This window comes from Haliotis asinina, chromosome 7 (assembly GCF_037392515.1).
Source record: "Haliotis asinina isolate JCU_RB_2024 chromosome 7, JCU_Hal_asi_v2, whole genome shotgun sequence".
Taxonomy (NCBI): Eukaryota; Metazoa; Mollusca; class Gastropoda; order Lepetellida; family Haliotidae; genus Haliotis; species Haliotis asinina.
This window is the reverse complement of record NC_090286.1, coordinates 45,737,944-45,763,709: the sequence shown is the minus strand read 5'-3', so window position 1 is coordinate 45,763,709 and position 25,766 is coordinate 45,737,944. Positions and strand designations below refer to the sequence as shown.

At 37.3% G+C, this 25,766-nt stretch overlaps 1 protein-coding gene across 1 annotated transcript in view; it reads right to left on the bottom strand.

The window, feature by feature from the left end:
• LOC137292149 (choline transporter-like protein 1) overlaps positions 1 to 25,766 on the bottom strand; it is a 213,897-nt gene that overhangs the window by 52,284 nt on the left and 135,847 nt on the right. Inside the window, exon 5 of the mRNA XM_067823691.1 lies at positions 25,521 to 25,641. The gene's annotated coding sequence lies outside the window, so the exon portion shown is untranslated. The remainder of the gene's footprint in view (positions 1 to 25,520; positions 25,642 to 25,766) is intronic.

Sequence of the window (25,766 nt, the reverse complement as noted above, 5' to 3'; positions counted from 1 at the left end):
CCACAGTTGTATAAGACGGTCAAGTTCACAAAGTCAGGTTTAACACATTCAGGTACTATTCTACCCATATCACAGATGGGGAAATAAACTGAAGTGAAACTTTTAAGTGCACTCTAATCATCATATTTACAGTAATTATGAAATACACTGTAACAGTTATAAATGGTAATTACTAAATACACTGTAACTGTTAAATATAGTAATTATTAAAAAAAACCTAACTGTTAAATACATTAAATAAATTATTAAATACACTTTAACTGTTAAATACAGTAATTAAATACACTGTAATGGTTAGTTACGGTAATCATTAAATACACTGTAACTATTAAGTTACAGTAATTATTAAATACACTGTAACTGTTAGATACAGTAATTATTAAATACACTTTAACTGTTAAATACAGTAAGTATACTGCAACAGTTAAGCACAGCAATTAAATACACTGTAATTAAATACACTGTAACAGTTAAGAACAGTAATAATCAAACACCCTCTAACAGGTAAGTACAGAATCTAAATACACTGTAACAGTTAAGTACAGCAATCAAATACACTGCAACAGTTAAGAACAATAATTACTAAATAGGTTGTAACTGTTAAGTATACTGTGATCATTAAATGAAAGGTAACTGTTGAGTACAGTAATTGCTAAATACACATTATAAATAAATGAATCAGGACCAGACAATCCAGTGATCATTAACAATTACTCCTCCCCTGGGTAGGATGACAAAAAAGGAGCCAATCAAGGTGCCAGCCTGAAATGAAGTCAGCCAGCATATGTAGCGGGTGTCTAGTTCTCACCTGGAGTTACTACAACTTGTTACAAAGCTGGTGAAATCAACACTACCTGTTAACCACTTCAAGCAAACCGAGATAAAGCTGAATCCTCTACAAACTCATAGCATCCTTTGTAATGGAACTGTTTCACACATTAGATAAAAGGCAAGAATTAAATCTAAATATATCTGACATATTTTCATATTCTTAAATTTACCATACAAATAGAAAGTTATTACATTTGAAATAATGTTCTTTAATTTTAACTACAGAATTAAGCACGGATTGTTTGAGGATTACTGTACATGTATGTCCTCTATGAAATTCAAACTCTAAATGTGATGTAAATACGAACTGGCCCCACAGTCATCAAGAACTAAGATTGCAGGTCTCTGACATGGAGATTAAAACTATGCTGATATGATAATGGAATGGTAAAGATCATGGAATACCTACACTCATCTTCCTCAAGGCAAAGGACAAATGTCAGTTATAATGTACATGCCATGTATAACAAAGATAAAAGCAACTCACGTATAGGTTCTATAGCGAAATCGAGAGCATCACAATACACTTGGTCCCAAAGTAGACCAGTTATCCAACAACCTGATCACCAGTCCCACAGGAATTTCAGGTACACCAATGTTGGCACCAGCCTCTCTCTCCAGAGTGCTACATGAACATTGGCGCCAGTGGCTTGGACTACCACGACATACCAGTACCACACATCACTTGGTCAGGCGCTGTGTGTCGCACTTCACCAGTGAGGCGGGAAGTCAAGACAAAGCTAAATTATTGATTACCATGCACCAGACCCTCCCATTCCTCAGGGATAGCTGCTTTAAGGTAGCAGAGGTACCTCAGCTGAAAGCTATAGGTGATGTATTTCTCTAGGTCTACATGGCTCTGATACTGTCACGATGGAGCCCTGCATATATGGTTCTATTGTCTATTGCAAGACTGACGGAAATAGACATCTGCTCAAGGAACCAGTCTTTGATATGATGAAAAACCTAACGGTACCACCTGCTAGGACATTACGAAAACATGTATTTCTTTCCAACAAAACCTAAACAATCTGTAAACTTGAAACCTGACTTAATCAGACTGTCAAAGAGGCATGACAATACCATTCAATCAAAATTCTTTTTGAATACAACATTAAAGGTTTCACAGAATGAAATCAAAACCAGAGATCATCAGACTTTGACAAATGAAGAGATTATATCGTTTATTTCAGAGGCATGAAAATACAGCACTGACTTGAAAGGAAGGTGACGATTCCACAGACAATGGAATAAAACGTTTTGATCATCGTCCTTTCATAAATAGCAGTGTAACAACAAAGATATAAAAAACAACACTCAGAGAAGCATGGAAAAGTGTCTAAGACCACATGTCAAAATTGGGTAAAAGTTCAAAAGATTCTGTTCTCTGTTTCTGGCAGGATAACTATAATGGTTGCATGCAAAATAATATATTTGAAACAGCTGACATCCACAAAATTAACTCTTTCTTATGATCATGGAAAAAAGGTATATAGCCTGGACAACTCCCAAGCTGATTGATTGACAAAGCCTTCTTTTTGAAAATTGATTCAACATAGTTGGTATATATGACAGTTCACCATCAAAATGAGCCTTCGTCCCTCTTGATTTGTCATTGACAGAAACTGACAAAAAAAGTGTCAATATACACGAAATACACAAAGGAAAATAATTTAAACCTTAATTCCATTACCAGGGTAACAACAGTCTACATCCAAAAACAGAGATAAATGAGTAAGACTCTGACAAACCCCTTAATGGAACACAAGCTACCCCAAGATCCACATTAGTCCTTCTTCATTAGGAAGGTAGCCAAGTGGATAAAGCATTTACTCATCTAAATGCTTGGGTTCAATGCCAAACATGAACATATTGTGAAAAGCCAATTTCTGGTGCCCCTCCTCCCTCAATTCAGTCACTCCTGCATGAACCTGGGATACATGTATTTTATTACAATTATATTGGACAAAAATAGTGAGGGATATTTGTAAATTTTGCAATTATGAATAATGATGCACTTATTAATTGATGAAATATCCGTCATAAAAGTACCAATATCCCTAACTTATTTTGTCCAGTATATTATGATACCAATCTAGAAGATTATACAAGAGCAAGTCTCTCAAGAAATCAAACTCAATAAATTTGTAACTTATTGGCACAGAAAAGATTTCTTCAGTGTGTCTGTGAAACTTAATCTGTGTACTACCACATGTAAAATATTACTACATATCCAGATATCACATTCAGAGAGCCTTTATCTTGAAATCACTCAATACAAAATACAACTTTCAAACAACTCAAATGAAATCCATGACAATATGCACACCACAGACTAACTTCCTTTAGGGACATAACATCTTCCTGTCAACACCAGTCTATTCCTCTTGTGAACCCTCTTAACAGTTAAGTCTACACAGGCGTACTGAAGTACTCTTCTATGTTTCATGATGGGGCATAACTCACGCCTATATAACATGATAATTGGCAATCAAGTGACACTCTAATAACACTGTTGTAATTAGAAATTCTGGACTACTAACGACATCTTCATGCCTACTCAATCACTGAACGAATTATGACCAAGTTTGGCCAAGCATTAATTCAGCCAGCTTATTGACAATGATAGGGATATACTGTGAAATCAATTACATGTAGATTGCAAACAAACCTTGATCGTTGCACGACAGCTGCTGTTAAACAAGAGATAGTGGTGATAATATCCAAGTGACTGTACTCTGGTATTGCATACCTGGTATTGTTGGTATATACCACGGTCTGTCATCAGAGTGAGGCTCAGCACCACCTGTCTGTGACAGCTTGGAATTCATGCATGGCTTTACCCAATGGGAAACTTTCATGTACTTCAGCATGCTGTCACTCTTACCACCAAAGACAACAGTCGTGATTAGTCTTGAATATTTCCAGCTTTATAATTACATCATGATCAATATCTTCCAGCCAATAAGAACTTTCACATTACTTGACTGACATCACATCATCACAGTAGTTGGGAAAAATCTGATACACTTCACAAAATAACCTGATATTTTTCACACCGGTTTTATATGAATAGGCTCTATGGTATTTGCATATATCTGATAAATAATTCACTTGGAAGTCTCATGACATCACCATACATAAAACTGACATTTGCAGGTAATTTCAGCATGGTATCTTGTTTCAATTACAAGCTGTTTCTTTACTTTGAAGCTCTGATATCTCAAGGGAACATTACATCAGGAAAATCTCATCCTAGCTATCAAGTTAAGCCATGGCAATCTGCATCATGTAGCAGGAATTACATATCATACTCATCACACAATCTCATTTAGTAAAGCAAACAAATGGCAAGCAAATATAATCATGACTTTATGTATTCTTAATTCAGAATGATATTCAATTTGCTTTTGGAGATGCCAAATTAAAGGACCTAGCAAAACATTTACATTATATAAAATGCAGTAAAGAACATTAGAAATAGTTTCAGTTATCACTAAGGAGATAGTGGAAGGACAGATTGATAGATGTAAGGTTAGCCTGATTGAGAAATTTGGGAGGAGTTATTTAGTGTTGACCTTTTACATAAAGAAGATAGGCCTAAGCTGACATTGTTACTCGTCAAAAACACTTGAGACACAGATTTGCAACAAGGAATAAATAAGATCATGTATCAAATTTTTGAGAGATATTTCACATGACAAACATATTTACTTTAGCATATTCTTTGTGAATATGTAAAACTATGAAATGCTGTGAACTGAAATAGCATGATTACTCCTTGCATACATTTTGATGTTGACATTTCTGACTACAAAAACCCACAATGACAATATCCAGTGTAATACTAAAAGTCAGCTTCTCAAACAAAGAAGAATCCAGGGAGAGATATGCATTGCCACACTTCAGCAATATATACTGCACTGATATTTACTTTAATTAGGTTGATTAGTTTAGTGACAACAAAAAATTAAAATTTCAAAAGTATGTCAAAATGACTAACAAAAATATTTTCTACTGAATTTCACTTTAAGCAAGAAAAGATACTATTGATAAAAAGATATGTCCAATATGGTATCTGATAGCAGTGGTATCAATAAACACAAAGCACAAAGGATGTAGGCAGCATATTTAAGTACTGTGATGCTATAACAATTTCAGCTTTGTCACTTTACAGTTGAAAATATTATTTCTCCCCAAACATAATCTATACCCAAGAATCAAAATGTACAATACTCAAAAAGAACAGTCTGATTTGATAGCACAAAACTTGAATAAAAGCTAATCTAACTTACGGTAGCATGAAAATGTCTCTATCAATTAGAAAAACATCAATGCGTTCCTGCCTTGAGCTGTACATGTGTGGAATGCAGTGAGAACAGATGATCGTCAACTGTGATGGCAGTAATATATCAAAAACTGTTCCTTCATCAATAGCAGTTCATGAACACGTTAAAACTGATGAGCCTTCATTCTTCCTCATGCACATTCTTTCCTTCGTGATGACTTAATCAGAGCTGCTGATTGCGAGATAACATGATGATGGGAGATCAAAGCGTAGCGACAGGTATTGGACGGCCCAAGAATGGAAGTCAAGATTCTCGGTTTTGTCAATATCTTCCGCGATGTCTCACCGCCCGGTATGAGAGGAAAATTACCAAAATTACATGCAGGTGGGTCTGAGAGGGCTGTCACAGAATCCTGATGCATGATGGGATAGGTGGAAGGTGACTGATGATGTCCATCCCTTCGTCCTCCGATGACAATGAATATAACCCTCACGGAAAGTAATCAGGACGGGTTTTGTATGACCAGATCATGTCAGCATAGACATACGTCATCATCAAAACCTGAATCGGGAAAGGTTGTGCATGACCAAATCACGTCTCCATATACATATGCCACTATGAAAAAGTGGGAGACAAGCCTAGTGACTTCTACACAATGCATGTGCACTAGTGAATAATTCATCCGAATTCCCAAAGATCAGGGAGCCAGTATTGATTTCTGTGATCAGGAAAATGACACTAATTAGGAAATAGAACGGCTGCAATGGAATGCCATGAGATTGATGAGTAGTGTGACCCACACAAAAAGCCAACACATCTTACCATCATCCCCTACCGTGCAATTTCAACTCCGACTCAGCACAATCTAGTCTGCTTCAATTCAAGCGATAAGATGCTATTCATCTGAATCCCCCTACTTCAATCTGCTTTCTAATAAACACAAGCAAAGTGAAGACTGACAGGGTCGTGCAACAAGCATTTAAAACATCTATGCTTCCTATACATGCTGAATGCCCACCAACCAACCGCTGTGATTCGGTCCGAAGCAATTCCTCTTGGCAACGACTGGTCTTATCTAATCATTCAAAATCCCATCTTCATCAATCGGGGTATTGTTCAAACAATCTATTCACCCTGTAGGTCATATTATGTCATATGTTCCCCAATCTCAGCTTGGTTGCGGGAATCATATAAATTCATAATCTGGGCTATGTCTTTCTGAATGACAACTCACCATCTTATTTCCATCATCTGCAAGTCCCAATTTGAATTTCTATTCCACCTGGTTAATTACATTTGAATTTTTTACTGTCTTCAAACAACTGCTTCAATTCCATCTGGAAATTAATGCATATGTTTTCATATTTTTATTTGTGAAATCGATGCTGTGAGAAAATAAAGTGGCTCCACGCCATACCCTCTGTTATAACACCCTACACTGGATTCCCTCCCCATCCCATCTCAGGACTTCCCCTCAGAGTGTGTGAATTTTGTTACCTTATTTCTTTTAGATGACAGGATTCTGTCATATCATGGTGTGTTAGCTTGATTTGAGAGAAATGCCTAAAGAAACAACATTGTGACACGTTTACCACTTGTAAGCAAAACCTGTAAGCACAGGTACAGTGCAGACAAATTAAATATCAGGGATCCAACACCTTGTTCACTAGGAAAGCAACTTGACACAGTGAGTTCTGACACCTAACTCACCTACTAGGCCAAAAGTAGTCTATAACCATCCAATGATTTCCTTGCAAACTGATATCTAATCTGCAGGTGCTGTACTATCAGTTCTAAAGAGTGAGTGAGTGATTTGGTGAGTTATGCCACCTTTACAACAATATTCTTGCTATATCACAGGAAGGGACACCAGGAATGGGCATCACACCGTGAACCTATGTGGGGAATTAAACCTGAGTCTTCAGCAAGCACTTTGACCCCAAGGCTACCCTACTGCCCACTATCACTTGAAGCGAAGCTGACTGTGAGTTTGGTATTATGAATCTGTTATCATGATACTAGCAATAAGTAAGACAAGACATTAATATTTTACATCAGCAGTTATGCCAGCAGTTTTTTAAATGACACTTAAATACACAAACAAAAATGAAAAGATAATTCAGTACTTCTGTCAGATCTCAAGTAAACAATGTCATCTCAATCAGTCTTCATGATCTCCTTACAATGATCGCCAGATCTCATAAAACACATTTGTTAGTTTCTGGGGTTTTCCAATTTGCAGTTGAAAACTGTCTTACAGTTTGCAGTTAAATAAAAACTGTCTTACAGTCTGCAGTTAAAAAACATCCATTCAGCTGCTCCGTGGTGAAGTTCCCTTTGTAAGCTTTCCTTGTAAGGCTTCAAGATGGAGGAGATTGCATTTCAGCAATGTATCTTCAGCAAGATGTTGCATAAATATTACACACCAGCTCTTGTTCTGGCACAGGGAAGTTACTTCAGAGCTGCAGACCACCATGTATTGGTCTATTCATAGGCCAGGAAAAGCAGAGTATTTCAAGATGCGGAGTGTCAGAGACGAGGCTATCAAAGTTCAAGAAACACTGATTTTCCAAGTCTACAGATTTACAGTGAAAAAAAGATCCCATCTTACATCTGTAGGGGTTGTTAATTTAAGGGTGATCTGAAACTTTTGGAAAAAGGTGCTAAAGGCTGTAATCTATCAAATATGTTTTACTATTTACAAATTTCATCTTCTAAATGGTCCACTTTCAATCTTTTCCGTATAAACAGATTACATGGTATTTCCTTCCTCGATAAATTCAGCTGGTAATCTTTCTGTGAAAACGGAGGTATCTAAACTTAAATTTGTGTTATTTTCTAGCGTGAGAACTTTAAACGACGAATATTCATTTTCCCTCTAACGAGCAGGTTCAGAACACCTGTCAACTTGAGGCTTATCTTGCTTCCTCCTAAATCTTCCCCTTAAAGAAACATGTAAATGAAGTGTAGAGGACGTGTGGAGGAAATAAAGAGTGGTGCAATAAATGCACCAAGAGGACGAAAGATTGAGCCCCCTAAAGGAGAAGTGTCCTGCAGATGAAGCACCATCTCTGGCTCTTCAACAGTCATGAATTCAATGATTACAGTGAGGGTTTATTACAGTGAGGGTTCCAGGTTATGGAAAATTAGTGAGATAAAAAAATCACATTTTTCAAAAGATGTTTTTTTCAAAGGATGTACTTTCCTCTGTTTAAAATAATGATTTCCTCCGGTATTCATTCATATAATTATTATGAGGATGGAATGCTCAAACTAACATATCACCTTATAATGCTACAGAATTCTCTGTCTCTAACAACATAAGCACATTTTCATTGACCACAACTCCAAAACCATACAGTAAGTTATGTAAGTCATCTATTTTTGTAACAGAAACATTACAATTAAGACATTTGATAAATGGCTTTTTTTAGCAGAGGAAGACTGTTGCTAGGTCAGCTTGCAGTGCAACAATGACTAAAACAAACCAATCATGCTGCATATGATATAACATTAATAACTCATATGATTGTCTTGGCATATGAAAAGAATGGGTGTTCTTCAACAATTGTTCAGCAGTATATATGAATCTATGAGTTGGTGACTCAAGAATCACTGTCAAGTCCTTGACTGAAACTTGTCACTGGGGTGTGGAGAATGAACCCTTAAAACAAGAGGCATTTCTCTCATGAAACAGCAGACTAACTAATAAAGCTTGGTCATCTTGGTACTTTTGACCATCACAATTTCCCAATCTGAGCCAAATAATTATGGTATATGGTATCTGTTAACTAAACCTAATCCAAGTGTCTGAGACTCCTATATAGGTGTAATAAGGTGACAACCTGATCACATGTAATGACACACGGTTCTAAATGAGAGTCACCTCCAGCATCTGAGTCCAAGCACCTTCAAGGGATACAAAAATTATTAAGAAGTCTACTGTCTACTTCCTTGGTCCAGGGGTGGTTTGGTGGTTCAAGCATTCGCTCGTCGCGCTGAAGAGCTGGGTTTGATTCCCCACATGGGTGCAATGTGTGAAGCCCATTTCTGGAGTTCCCTGCTATGAGAATGCTGGAATATAACTAAAAGCAGCATAAAACTTAACTCACTCACTCACTGGTCTATCTTAGGATATAAAGCAGATGGTACCCCACACTGTTCCTACCCGGGTCTTAAATAAGCAAATGGTTTGTATTTTCTTTACATCAGTTGAACAAAATAAAATGGGGAGTTCATAAATTTGCAATGGCATATATTCCTACAGTTTTGAAGATAAACAAAGTTCTGCATTCTTTAAGAACCATGGAAACCAGTTCAAAATGGACAAATGTTAGTATGGACCTCGTCACATGACCAAACCATGTGACAGTCAGTGACCTTGACTTCACACATTCACCTTCTACCCTTGCAATAGCATTTTTGTCATTGAGGCTTATATGGACAGGTGTTATACTCCAGAGCACAAAATTCTCCTGTTTTCATATGTCAAGGGCATGTGGCAAAAGGTATCTAAGAAAGCTAAAAGTTTGGGTAAGTTGTAGATTCAGCAAGGGAAACAGCTATGCAGTGATATACAAACCATTAGGCCATTTATACCAATATTCCAGCAATATCATGTCAGAGGCACAGAAACCAGCATCACACATTCTTTCCATGTGGGAAACCTGAATCTTCGATGTGATGAGCAAACACTTTAACCACTAGACTACCCTACTGCTAAGATTAAAGCTCTAAACTTATGAACAACAATGAAACAAACCGCCAGGACATTTTAAAAAAACAACCAATATCCTTCTAAACCATTCCATTGAAAAACCGATGCTGTTAACTGAAACACCAGCCGTCCTAAAACAAACATTCAACTAAGAGCAACCTATCCTCCAAAAACTCACTGAACAATACTTTCAAAGAACCTTACCCTTATAAATCTCTGAGAAAAAAAACAACAACTAAAACTCCACAATCCGTACACAAAAAGACTTAGCATTTCCTTGATACCTATTGAATCAGGACGAGATCGCTACGTGCAAGAAGCCAAGCCAGTAGACCCTACTGTCTCATCCTTGTATCCAATTATTCCACGACAAGACAATTTCCTCCCTGCCAATTGGAATGCATGAAGGGGCTAATCTTGTGCGACTGAGCCACTGCGGGCTAAATCTCTTGAAGAAATCAAACCAGAGAGTGAAATGCAAAACCCTCTTCATGAATAACCCCAATTTTCAAAGAAGACAAAGATGAATTTTACTACACGGTGCATTAATGTTTTTTAAAGCCATGATACATTTATCTTTGTAATGTCAAAGGGAGGTAATCCTCTCTTTTTTGTATCACAAGAGGTTACCACTAAGGATTCACATCAAAACAAATATTAGGCTTTGTCACATCTGATATGAGAAATTTATGCGCAAACGATCAAAGGCATGTATATTGGGTGTAGATATTCATAGGGAAGTATTCTAGATGACTAAATGATTGTCTTTTTTCAATACAAACAAGAAAACATCTGATGAAAATAACTACAGGGGAAAAATGACTGATGTTAATGAGTTCCATTAACCTCACGGTTTGCTATATGTTGCAGGAAACTAATGATGAATTCAATAATGGGTTATCAAAAGCAGTGTTACCGAACTTGTTTCCTGGTGATTGTTTCGAGTGAGTGAGTGGATGAGTGAGTGAATGGATGAGACAGTGAGTGAATGAGTGAAAGTGTGAATGAGTGTTGGAGAAATGTCTGTATTATTAATTAGGATATTTTATCTCAGAGTATGAAAATATTCAAAGAAGTATATAACAAACCAGGATGTAATAACTATGCTCAGTGTGCTATATAGATCTCACTATTAAAAAATATAGCTCAAAGTGGTATAATCACTGCTCAATGTGGTATATAACAAAACTCAAAGTGGAATATAACAACTAAGTTTGGTAGAACAAAGGTCAAAGTGAAGAATGATGATCACTTTATTGATAACAAAGCTCAAAGTGGTACATAACAGCTCATATAGGCACAACAAAACTCAGTCTTGTTTACTCCAACTCCACAAAACAAAGCTTTGTGGTGCTGTAAACAAAGCACAGTGTGACATGATGAGGTCACAGTAGACTGAAAGATGTAAAACAAAACTTTTGTTGTTAATGAACCATAACATCTGACAAGACTTGACTTCACATTAAGCAGAACTAAAAGCATATCACATTCTTCCTAAAAAGCCATATCAAGGAGCTATTAAGGAGCTCCCAAGCGTTCAAAACAATGGAACAGGTACCACAAAAGTGTAACCCAACCTTGAATCTAGCTTTCATGAATGTTCAGCACTTCCGTGCCAGTGAGAAAACCGCTGCAGTTTGACGATTCTGTGTGCATGTCAACTGACAATCAAGCTGAATACAACTCATTCCAACCTAAATTGATGTTATTTTGTAATGGCCAAAAACCTTTATCACAGCCCTGTTTATATGCTGCACAATAAGAAAAGTCAGCAAGAAATGGCATGTAATAACCAACAAGTAAACTGTCATTTAGCAGGAAAGCAAACAACAATGGCTATTAATTAATGGACAAAAAAGGATTTCAATTAACCATGAAATGAAGGTGCTAGAGCTGACAAAAACTGATAAAAATGAAGATTCTGAGACAGGGTTAGAAAAGGAAGATCTGAAACTGTTTATTTTCTTCAAGAAAGTGCTTGCTTGTTTAAAATATCACTTATCAAATTGTGATTCTGAACGTATATTTCGTATAGAAGCAGAATATAAGGATGACAGATTCTTTCATTCATGAACATGACATTTCTAGTATGGTTTTCGAGTATTAAGTACTTGTTCTGTCTGACGTACAACTTCTTAAAATGATTATCAGCAAAAACATGTATTTTGGTTTAAAATTAGACTGTTTAGAAAACTATTTGGATCTCCTGCTTTTCCTCATAAAGTTAACCTTCCTTTCAGTTTGGTTGCTTTCTGATATAGAGGGCAAAGTTCAAATCAATAACCATAATCTTAGGATCCTGACACATCTAAGGGAACCCACTCAGCACAGTTAATGGCAGTGTCCAGACACAAGTGTCTTGTCTGAGGACAGCCCAATTTAGCAAATCTATCTCACTAGCAGCTTGCCAGATGACCTGGGCCCTGGCCCAGGATACGTTAAGATGATCGTAACTCCCATACTTCAACATTGACTTATGACAGTCATAGCGCTATAATCGCTTTGAGAAATGGGCCCTGAACCTTGGAAATGGAAGCACAGGTCACAGATTACTTGCAGTGCCTGTCTTAAATACCTTTGTTACAGATTTCATATAAATCTAGATGCTGATGATATTTCACAGACACAATACAGTTAACTCTTTCCATGATGGTTGTATATGTTTGTTGGTCAGATTCGTTACAGTCGAATATGTATGCACCATCTGTTTGCAAGCTGTCTTTGTGACTGACTGATGCTGATATGAAATATACAATAACCACACACTAATGCAGTCTGACAATAATAATTCATGTACAAAGAAAACCTCACTTTAATGTAGCTTGTTTTTAGGGAACAACTATGCATATCAAACCAGTATACATCAACATGAAAAACCATTAAAAAATTTCCTTTGTGCATAATGTGAATAATTCTTCAAATGAATAATTCAGCATATTATATTAATTCATAAGTCTGACAGTCCATCTGACTGTCAGTTATTTCATAGTTTGGTGAGTTAGTTTTAGTTTGGGAGAAGGACAAGTTACCCTGTGACACCTAATAACAGAGTGAGTAAGTTTGGTTTTATGCCACTTTTAGCAATATTCCAGCAATAGAACGCTGGGGGATACCAGAAATGGGCTTGGGTACCATGTGGGGAATCGCGATGAGTGAATGCTTTAACCTCTAGGCTACTCCACCTCTAAGGTAATGCTAATTAAAATGACAGCAGTCATGGACAATTTCAATATACCATGTTGGTGACATTATTGAGATAACAGACATCACTGTCTGGGCAACTTACTCCCACATATTGAAAGCTAAATCTCTCCACAGACAACAGTGAAACAACAGTGCATGAGTGGGTATTTCTGAATTCGCTAATGCATCAACATCACAATTAATCTTGAACACATACACAGTCCCATCAACTACAGGAGGATCTTGTAACAAACCATGACACTATGTCTGCACTGTACTTAAAGTGGTCACAGAGTTGTGTTAATGGAATGACTGAGTTTAGTTTTATGCTGCAGTTAACTATATTTCAGCCATAGGAAGGCGGTCTGTAAATAATCGAGTACGGACCAGACAATCAAGTGATCAACAGCATGAGAATCGATCTGTGCAAGTGGGATACGATGACATCTGTGTCACCCCAGGCAGCGAGCCTGACCACCCAGGACCGTTTGTTGTTTCTTGCGACACACCATGAGTTACTGAAAATCAATTCCAACCTGGATCTTCACACGTTGTGTAAATGGAACTGATTTTACCTTTGAGTACACGAGAGACCTGACACCAAGCCACAGTTGAACTTATACCAAACTTTATTTTAGGACATGCACTTTACAGTGTTGTGAGGTCTGGTTGTGTAAGGATCCACAAATCATTAGTCTGAGACCTGTTTCACTCTTATCCTCTTTAAGCACCATTTTTGTGTGACTGAATGAGCAAGCACTTGAATAACACTATTGTCTTTGAAATCATACATGAAGCCGCAAACAGAATCTCTTCACTCAAGAAATCTAGACATTAATGTAAGACTTGATAGACAGTTGTCAAATAATGATCATGAAAGGTTCAAGCCTACAAGCAAGGCCTAAAGCAAATAGAATTCCAGGATACCAACACAGTAATACTGAATCATCAGTCCTTAAAGGCACAATGTCCCACCACACTTCTCCAAACAACCTCATGCATTTCTTTCAATAACACTGTCAGTCCTCAGGGAAGCTGCCATATATCATACTTCACCCTAAAATACGCATTTAGATTGGAATCTTCAACTAAAAAGTTCTAACAAATTAATGCAAAGTTGCAATAAATCGACTTAGAGTTATGTCCCTTGATGCACTCTTTAGCAATATCATGCTCAACACTATGTGACTGAAACCAGTTTGGCAAACACCAACAACACCCCATGTGACAGTTTTCGATGTACAGGGCAAATGTTTACATTCCACGTGGCAAGTGTTCCCAGTTTGGTAGCTGTTTGCCTCGAATTTCAGTTAGCAATTTCGGGCAAGTCATAAGGGATAATAAGTCTTTAATTACATCAATAGGAAAGTAAAGTAAGTGAATATGCCTCAATATGTATAATATAGGTTAAACTATTGTTGAAATTGTGACATTGTGCCTGACGCAGAAGAAGTGATCACAACATGGCAATTCTGCATCATCAGTCCTTAATCCAGACCTCAATCCTACCCTTGATGCTGAACCATTAGTTAGTAGCTGTACTTCAGACAACTAGGTCACCTGCGCCTTGAGGGGAATCAAACTGTTATCAAATATGTGACAGTTGAACGAACAAACTACTGACCTATGCCCCTGCCCTTCTCTTCCAGGACATTGGGTCAATATATAAACCAGAGGGTCATCACTTCACTTAGGTGGGTGTTCAGCTTAGCCATAGCCTTGGAAGAAGAAAAATCATGACATTTTGCTATTACATCTTCAAACGAATAAATTCCCAAAGTTTTACTCTGTGCCTCCATGACTGTGTTCTCTGATGTACGCCATGCTGTAGCTCAGATCAGATACATGAGAGACCTGCAAATGGTCATTTGCCATGACTGTCATACTGACCATCACTCATGGCAGATATGGACCTGCTTTGTTGCCTACATTGGAGAGATTTGTCAGATGCCATGACACTGATCTGAATACGACGATGTTGTAATGTTTTGCTATGGCAAACTGTTTAAGAACACACCAGAGAATCTATTCCGCTATCAGGAAATCTGGACAACCATTGACTTGCTTGCTCTATTGTGAATGTTTGCACATCTTGGTTATTATATATATATATACATATATATTGTCTAGAAATTATAATTTAAACTGATAATTATTTCATTAAAGTCTTGTAGTTGGCATACTCAGATACGAGGTGTGCAGATCCACAGGACCCTTAGTAAAAGCATGACCATGACCTGCTTGTGTTTTCTGTTGATGCATAAGGATTCAGGCTAGAACTGATCATTACGTAACCCATGATTGTCGAACGAGACTTGAGGATTGGGTGGTCAGGCTCACTGACTTTGTTGACACTTGTCAATGTCCCATTTATGTAGACTGAGGCTCATGTTCTTGATCACTGGATTGTCTGGTCCTGACTCGATTATTTACAGACCGCTGCCATACAGCTGGAATATTGCCTGGTGCATCATTAAACAACGAACAGACAAGCTGGTGTATAATATCTGTGTCTGAATCATTAGGTAAGAACTAATTTTAACATTGTTTAAGTCAGTACTTATCATAAGTAACCTAAAAATCCAAGTTGGAAAAACTTTATCGTTTTCTGTTCACAGAAAAAAGTTTAAAAATGTTCATCAGGCTTTCCTAATGAACACAGAAACACAAACCATGGGTGTTGCCGCATAAAATGCATTTTAAAAAATTTGACTTTATGACAAAACAGCTCCATTATTGACTTTCCCTCTACGAAATGATGGCGTTAACTTATACAGTTACATCATTAATGTGCAAATCTTACTTTTTTGCCTAATTTTTAAATGTTATTACCTGCATACATTGTGCAGTGATCAATATATTAGTTGTCACATTCAAGGATACAATGACGGTTTAGCCCTTGCACAATGCACAGGAAAATATATTTTTTTCCTTTCTGCATGATAGATTTTTACATTCTCATTACTGAGAATAAAATATTATTTATTGTACATTAGGACTAAAAGCTGTGGTATAAATATCAATAACACAGTCAGGATAATCACAGCTGAAACTACAGTCTGTCGGGAACCTAAGTCTCAGGACAGCTTTATTAATGGTGATGGGAGGTGCAGAGCTAGTGAAAGACACTACAACACACTATGTAGTTGCATTCTTTAGATGTTCCAGGATCCGCTGGTTGATCTGAATCAGATTATAATGTGTTGGGACTAATTTAATTCTTGCGATTTCAATTAGTGAGTGAGTATGGTTTTATGCCACTTTTAGCAATATTCGAGCAATATCATCCCAGAAGGATACCAGAAACTGGTTTCACACATTGTACCCATGTAGGGAATTGAACGTGGATCTTTGGCATAATGAGTAAACACTTTAAGCACTAGGCTATGCCACTGCACCTGATTTCAAAGAACTTGAGCCAACTGCCTGCTCCTGTGAGTAATAGAGGAAAGGGTAATCGAATCACTGGGCATACCATGGGTTGGTGACAGGGGTATCACTCAAACCTTTATCATAATATAGCTTTAATGCTGAAGCAGAACATCACTCAAACCTTTATCATAATATAGCTTTAATGCTGAAGCCAAAGTATGAAAAGTAACTAATTATGGCAAGAAGTTTACTGTCTGGGTTTGGAAAAACTTTTAAAATAAAATCAAATTTACCATATCAAGAGAAGTGTTAGATTTTGTATGAAATTCATGAATTTTATTCCGTAAAAAGCAGTTAAATTGGCAATAGTGAGTGAGTGAGTTTAGTTTTACGCTGCACTCCACAATATTTCAGCTATATGGAGGTGGTCGGCATGTAATTGAGACTGGACAGACAATCCAGTGATCAACAGCATGAGCATCAATCTACGCAACTGGGAACTGATGACATGTCAACCAAGTCAGCGAACCTGACCAGCCAATCCCGTTAGTCGCCTTTTTTTTAAAATTGGCAATAAAAAAATGTGAGCAACAAATGTACAACTAGTTTCAAAAGAACAGTATGTCCATGCATTACAGAGTCTTCTTTGCTAGGTGTGTTCTGCTTTGTTTGGATGAACACCTTCTGTACTTGTATACCTGTGACCTCCTCCTTTCAATCTTAAGTCTGTGAGAACTGAAACAGCGCGCAACGAAGAATACTACATAATTTAAACTGCAACCTTTTTCAAATCAGTGAAGTAATTTGGTAATAGAGTTTCACATTAATTAACACAGCTCTAAACAGCTCTCAATGAGTTCAGTCTTGTGGAGGTTTTATACCCGAATGTGCCTTATTGGAGTTATTTCCCTTCAGACAGTAATCCATGTGATCAGGGTGCTATGACACACAATCAATTAGGTCACACATCTTAACCATCTGATGTCCATTTAACGAGGCTCTGGCAAGGAAGCTAAATTGGGCTCTGAATCCAAATGAGAACTTCTTCTGATGGAAACACTAACATGAGAATCAAACTGAACATAGTCACAGCTTATAACTGCAACTCCTGAAACATATGACATGCAGTGCCTAAAAAAATAAAGTATGAACAATTAAGCACATAATTGTTCTGGCCAGTATTTTCTTGTTGTAATTAAGTTATGACAAATGAAAAAGAATATCAGTGGTGTCTTTAATAAAAAAGACCCATATTTTAACCTCCTTTAATTAATGGTAAGATGTAACTCTTTTTCTGCAAAAAACATTTCTTAACCATGATCTCATTACTGATCATTCCCCCCCGAGTTGAAATCAGAAAAAAATACTTCTCCCCTGACAACAACCTGTAGGTTTTAATTAAGACATTGCCCAGTTTTTATCCTTCTCACTTTTTCAAATTAATCCTACTTCAAATTGTCAACAGCTTTCTAAGCCAACAAAGCTTCTGCATCAAGCTGTTGACAAGTAAACCAATGTAATGAAAATAAGAATAAAATCTTTATCAATTTTAGATATTGAAAAAAGATGTACTGGCTCTAAAGGATGACGAAATCTTCAAGATCCATTTCTCAGGAAGTCTTACCTTTGATCAATTGCAAAGGAAGGAAATGGAATTATGGGAAGAACGCTTGGCGCCATGTGGCTGAAATGCGACAGTATTGATAAGAAAGAGCTTCTTTTAACCCTCCTGAAAAAAGGCCACTGAATACTTACAACTTATGTCCTCCAAGAAAAATACAAAGGATTGGACTGGCCTAAATTGCACAAGAGGGTACAGCATTGGACAAGGATTTAAAGATGTGCAAAGAGACAGCAGATACTGTCTGAAAAACATAATAGCATTTGACATGTCCAACGAAGAAAGAAATACTCCTGTTAAGAAAATGAACTACAGAAGAATGCATCATATATATACTCATGGGGCTGCATAATAACATCATTTTCATAAGCTGTACAAATATCTTTATTGAAAGTTCGATGGATACTGTTTATTTAGTTTGTCTTATGCCTGACTATAAGTTACATAACTAGTGGCATTCCAATGATCGTAAATAATCAAAATTGGTCAAAAGAAGAATTAAAAATAATTATTCATTGTAAGTAACATATTTTTGATTAATCAGAATTTTGTTGTTTTAGTATAACACACTTGAACGAAGTAAACTAAGCATTCAATTTGATGAATATTCATGAACACACATGCACTCAACAGCCTGGAATCATGCACACTGTATTCAGACTTTTGTATTCATCACTACTGTAACTATTACTGTAATCTGTCTCGGAACAAATGTTACATGTACTGCATGACACCATGAGTTATGAAAAACATTAATTAGAAAAAATGGGTAACAACCCTTAAAACTGGTGATAACAATATAAACATATATATTTCGTTTATATTCAATAATTGTTAAATACAGGACCCTCCGAAAATCAGTAGTGGTTTGGTGTCCAATTCCCAACACTTTGCATAACATCAGCCAGTAAACAATCAGATCATCGTTTACTAATAAGCCTTTTGAAGGAAACTTATCATTCTTGGCCTTTTCAAGTCTGTATGCCCTATGAATCTTGGTATCGTGTACATTGTACTTTGTAGCAATACATCATATTGCACATAAGAACATAAAGCCACTGTACATACAAACTGGCACTCTTTTGTAATTAACTCACAAGATATGTGGAGCAGTGGGGTAGCCAAGTGTTCACTTGTCAACTCAAAGACCTGGGTTCGATTCCCCCCACGGGCATACTGTGTGAAACCCATTTCTAGTGTCTCATGTTGTGATATTGCAAGAATATTGCTAAAAGTGGCTTAAAAGTAAGCTTACAAGATATGCATCAGGGTAGCTATTCTCGAAACGTTCGTAGCCCTACAAACTTCTTAAGCCCACACTTAACACATTGGCTACGATCAAAGTTAAGAATTCTTAGGGTTACAAACGTTTCAAGAATAAGGTCCCTGGCTAGCTATTCTCGAAACGTTCGTAGCCCTACGAACTTCTTAAGCCTATTCTTATCACATTGGCTACGATCAAAGTTAAGAATTCTTCGGGCTATGAACGTTTCGAGAATAAGGGACCTGGTATTAGAAAATGCATCATTTCCTTCATGATCAAATTACATTTGTTAGACATGACAACCTTATAATAGAGATTTATTCATTTTAAAAAGTTGTTATAACTCTTAAATGTCGACAGCTTTATTTAAGCAAGAAATGTTTCAAAATGTCTCATTTCCTCTACACTGATTCACATAGGTGTTCTTGATACACTTAACAATTTTACTTCTTGTTGTGAACATAACTTTTGAAGCAAAATTATTTGCAACTGTTTGTAAATGTCTGTAATGAACTGTCAAATCACTGAGAAAGGGAAATCACAGATGTAATGTATGGTACAACTGTCAAGTCAACTTTCTTGCTGAAAAATAGAAAGTAATGTACAACATGAGTAACACCAACCGTTGTTTCCAGACTTAGGTTTGTCTATGACAGTTCCAATTAGTATGTTCCTCACTGGTTTGGAAACAATCCACAAAGAACACTGTGACTTCTAAAACCATCAACTAAACTTCGAAAAAAATATTTCCAAGGACCAAAATTCAAAATGTCAGATAATTTTTCTTGTCGTTACATTTTCTCATTTATTTCTTGGATATTTGATTCTATCAATCCATTATCAAGAATAATCACATCTTAGGGTATGTTTGTACAAATTTCAGGTTTAATCAGGAACATAATAACTTGATGTGTACATTATTCTTTGAAAAATAATCTTCTCAATGGTTTGCTGCAGATTCTGTTGTCAGTTCACTACAAGCATGGAAGCTTTTGTCCACACTTCAAAGATTAAAGTGTTGTGGAAGATTATGGAAGCTAGGGGACAAGGCTGTGAAATTACCTGAAGGAATTAATAATTCACCAAAGGCGGGGCGTAAGAAATATATGTTCGCTCATCACTGCTGACAGACCGAAGTTTTAGATGAGATCTATAAACACCTGATTTGCTCTGCTGGGCGTCAATGGGTTGGCGCCCTTTTAAACCATCACTTTCATGAAATGGTCAATTAACGAGAAATTCACTCTGAAAACAACGAAGCACATGACTTTGGGAGACGATAGCTTTTGTTGTGATGGAATAAAAGCTTCCTGTTTCCCAAAGCCGATTAGAAAATAGTGGTGCTTTGCTTGTAAATGTCGCGTTAATTTTGGCACTGACTCCGAGCTCAAGGATCATAATGGTTTATCATTAGGACCTTTCCATCTCCTACTTGTTTATAATCAATATATGCAGGACGAACCATTTACATGTCTAATACGCCGCTTAGGCAATATTTGTTGTTAGAGCGTGGTAATGCACACACACAGAAACCTGTTCACTGGACAACAAACGCCAGTTTTGATGAGTCCAACGCACACACATGAAGCTCTTTGGAGGGACAATTCCGCCTTTCCGGCCATGATTGCCTCCAAGCCCTGTGTATTGTCCTGCATGTAAATACACTTGGACAGGTATGCGATCAGAAATACCTGTTCATTATTGATCTGTCAGTGTTAATTAACTTTTGATGCAAATACCACTACGTTTATCGTGCACAGAAGCCCACATTTGATTAGAAAAAGAAAAAATATGCAGACATTCCTGAAACGAACCTCGACAGGTGACGGAACTTTCGTGCTTTATTACCAGGATCAGGAGACTCATTTCTTCCTGGAAATTACTTCTTTCATTATTCCTGTTAATATTTCACAATCTTGGCTTAAAATATGCCTATCAGTAATAAGCCAGTCATACAACAGAAAGTTACAAACTTTGTGAATTATGACATGGCAGTATGTTATTCTATATGCACAAAGATTTCTCAACTGAAAATCTTTCTTCAGGTAACCAGATTATTTCGTTTCTATAACACAGACCGATTGATAGAATTCTTCAAATTTAGTATTAACAGAAAATGTCTTCAAGTATCATAGGTTTCTAGCAAAACATTTCTCAAATTCTTAATGAATATGCCCTCCTCACTGAACAATGTAAATTGTTAAACCATGAGGACAAATACTCAATCAAACTGTTAGAAAACTACCCCACAGTTTGCATGTTTATGGTTACTTCTAAAAATACAGATTTAAGTGATGAACCTGCATCAATTCAACACACTTGAGGCATATTGTGTTTCAAAATACATTGGCAATGAAAGACAACAAGCAAAGCCAATGTAAACAAACTTTCACCCCTTTAAGAAAGTTGAAGACATTATATTGCTACAGTTCTGAGGTATTTAGCCCCAACAACTCTAATGTGCCACGAAATGGGAAACTAGAAAGTCAGTTGAATGCAAGTTTTAAAAGAGCAATCCGATCCATGGATTGAATTCATATCGCAATGGTGATTCCCGGTATTCCTTTGCTCTTTCAGGCAAATCCATGATGGTTCTTGTTACTTGCGGATACTGAAGAATACTGAGAGAGCAGTTACAACTGGGTACCCTTCTATGTTAGTCTCAGTACCCTCCAATGTTGGTCTTGATACCCTACTATGCTAGTCTGGGTATCCCAGTATGCTAGTCTGGGTATCTTGCTATGTTAGTCTGGGTACCCTCCTATGTTAATCTGGGTATCTTGCTATGTTAATCTGGGTACCCTCCTATGTTAATCTGGGTATCTTGCTATGTTAGTCTGGGCACCCTCATGTTAATCTGGGTATCTTGCTATGTTAGTCTGGGTACCCTCCTCTGTTAATCTGGGTATCTTGCTATGTTAGTCTGGGTACCCTCCTCTGTTAATCTGGGTATCTTGCTATGTTAGTCTGGGTACCCTCCTCTGTTAATCTGGGTATCTTGCTATGTTAGTCTGGGTACCCTCCTCTGTTAATCTGGGTATCTTGCTATGTTAGTCTGGGTACCCTCATGTTAATCTGGGTATCTTGCTATGTTAGTCTGGGTACCCTCCTCTGTTAATCTGGGTATCTTGCTATGTTAGTCTGGGTACCCTCCTATGTTAATCTGGGTATCTTGCTATGTTAATCTGGGTACCCTCCTATGTTAATCTGGGTATCTTGCTATGTTAGTCTGGGCACCCTCATGTTAATCTGGGTATCTTGCTATGTTAGTCTGGGTACCCTCCTCTGTTAATCTGGGTATCTTGCTATGTTAGTCTGGGCACCCTCATGTTAATCTGGGTATCTTGCTATGTTAGTCTGGGTACCCTCCTCTGTTAATCTGGGTATCTTGCTATGTTAGTCTGGGTACCCTCCTCTGTTAATCTGGGTATCTTGCTATGTTAGTCTGGGTACCCTCATGTTAATCTGGGTATCTTGCTATGTTAGTCTGGGTACCCTCCTCTGTTAATCTGGGTATCTTGCTATGTTAGTCTGGGCACCCTCATGTTAATCTGGGTATCTTGCTATGTTAGTCTGGGTACCCTCCTCTGTTAATCTGGGTATCTTGCTATGTTAGTCTGGGCACCCTCATGTTAATCTGGGTATCTTGCTATGTTAGTCTGGGTACCCTCCTCTGTTAATCTGGGTATCTTGCTATGTTAGTCTGGGTACCCTCCTCTGTTAATCTGGGTATCTTGCTATGTTAGTCTGGGTACCCTCATGTTAATCTGGGTATCTTGCTATGTTAGTCTGGGTACCCTCCTCTGTTAATCTGGGTATCTTGCTATGTTAGTCTGGGTACCCTCCTCTGTTAATCTGGGTATCTTGCTATGTTAGTCTGGGTACCCTCCTCTGTTAATCTGGGTATCTTGCTATGTTAGTCCGGGTACCCTCCTCTGTTAATCTGGGTATCTTGCTATGTTAGTCTGGGTACCCTCCTCTGTTAATCTGGGTATCTTGCTATGTTAGTCTGGGTACCCTCCTCTGTTAATCTGGGTATCTTGCTATGTTAGTCTGGGTACCCTCCTCTGTTAATCTGGGTATCTTGCTATGTTAGTCTGGTTAGTGATGATGCTGATGGTGTTGATTATAGTAGTAGTGTGCTAAGAGCCATGTGACACTGGTTATTCAATGATCACTGTAGGCCTGGAATGCTCAAAACAAGTGAGACATAAATTATAGTCATCCAAATCCAATTTTGAATTTTATCTTCATCAAAGTTCATACACATACAGCTAGTGATTCACCTTAAAAAACGCAGGTAGATTAAAACTGTATCTCCAGGTATCTCAAACCAATAATGATAATGACACTACCAAAGACATCCATCTGATAGATGTCCTCACAGAGTGTAACATGAGTCAACAGGTTATTAAGAATCACTGAGCCTCGGGAGTCCAATATTAAAAGCCAAAGAATTATTGTAATTTAACAGAAGCAAGGAGAGTGTAAAGTCATATATTTCTAGATAGCCATCAAGTAAAAGCATAACACTGATGAAAACTGCAGATAAATCAGTGAATGGGGAGCATCTATGTTTGTAACAGTATCAACATATGTCACCTCATCAGACAGACCATTCTACTTCCAGAAGGAAAGTCCTCAGAGAACTTCCATGTAAGTGTTCAATATTGTATGGCCATTGAGCACTGCTGGTTCTGTCAGTATGTCTTCGTTGTTTAACACCACACTCACCAACATCTAAGCTAAATGACGTAAGTGAGAGAGTGACATCAGCAATATATCAGCCATATTGTGACGAAAACATTCAATTATCATATTAAAGATCAATGAATTTTGAAAACAAAAACCTGTTAATGATGACCAGTAAAATACTACAGCATCCCAGATAAGGTAAATCTAACATGCAATGATAAAACAAGTATGTAATACAGAGTAAAACTTCCAAATACTGATATCATGATCAATCATCAAATTAGTAGTTTGTCCATAAAATCAGTTTTCACAATGGTATAACAGAATGTAACTTTTTTATGAACACATTTGTTCAAAGTTATACAATTTGTTAAATTTTGACACAAGTCATCAAGTCTGAACATCAAGCAAACAAGTTGTTTAATACGGCCACAATAGGTGGCCAGGGACCACTTCTAATGTTGAAAGCAACACAAGTAATAAGGTTTTGCCAAAACAATGATATTAAATCAGGGATATATCTTGGGAGTTCATACCAACAGCCTGGGAGCCTTGACAGAAGGGGACACAACTGTGCAATGTGTTGTAACATGACCACTGACGCACCTGCGTCCTACTGTTAGATGAGTTTCCCCGTCTGCGCCCCCACTGACAAAGTTGGAACACGATTCCACCCCTAGCATGGCATGGTATGTAGATACATCAACTGAGCATGAACCTGCTTCTGGAGCATCAGTTGTAGACATGGTTTTATCTCCGACTCCAGATACCTGCTGTCCTTTGATGTCTAACGTAGAAAAGACTTATAATACATGGACGAAAAAAGCACAGCCCTTGTGTTTTAGTCTGTTCAACAGTTCAACAGGTCGTGTTCAAATTTGTTTTCTCTAGTGTGTGATTTTGTTAAAATAAACTTTAAAAAAACCCATTAAGCCATGACAATGTTGTCTCAAGACTTCACACTTGAAAAGCTGTTTAATGAAGATATTAACAACACAACATGCATAATTCTAAGAACATTTCCTCCTTCACATAACATGACCTGCTCTTCATTGTTAGAAAAGGTTCCCCTGACAATGGGAGAAAGACTCACAATGAAGAGGACATATGTAGAAAATCTGAAGGATTTTACAGTGTGATGACCTCAGAATATGGTATTTGTGGCTATGATTTAATTGGGGTTGGATATTTGAAATAATATATATCCTTCTCAAAAACAGAACATGACAATCATCATTCAAGTTATGAGAAAATCAAGAATTGATTGACAAAACTAGAATATTTGCAGACATGAGTATATCTGGGGAGAGCTATTGTTTACAACACACAGTTGATGAACAAGTCAATACAAATAGCAGTATCTATTTCTGTAACAGGTTTCAACACACGAGACAGGCAACATGAAAATACCAATGCTCGGCTACTACTTGGCATGCATGAAGAATCCTTTGCAACAGCACTCTGGCCTTGATAGCCCATCTGCGGATTCTGGTCAAACAGCTTTTCGACATATGACAGTGTTCTTACAGAAGTAAAGACAATACTTACTGACTTGGGTGTAGAGATGATCAAACAGTGTCGGCAGTCGAGTATGATTGTCGTTATTGATTCCGTGAAATGAGCGTGGAATGGGTCGCCAAGTACGCCGCTAATGAAGTGTCATAGTAGACTGCATAAACAAAGAAAGACATTAATTCAGATAAGTTGAGAGAAAAATCAAAGACATAGCTGAAAAATGAAATGAGTGTTTACATCTCTACAATGTCAATAACATCCATGTTCAATGGGATTCGG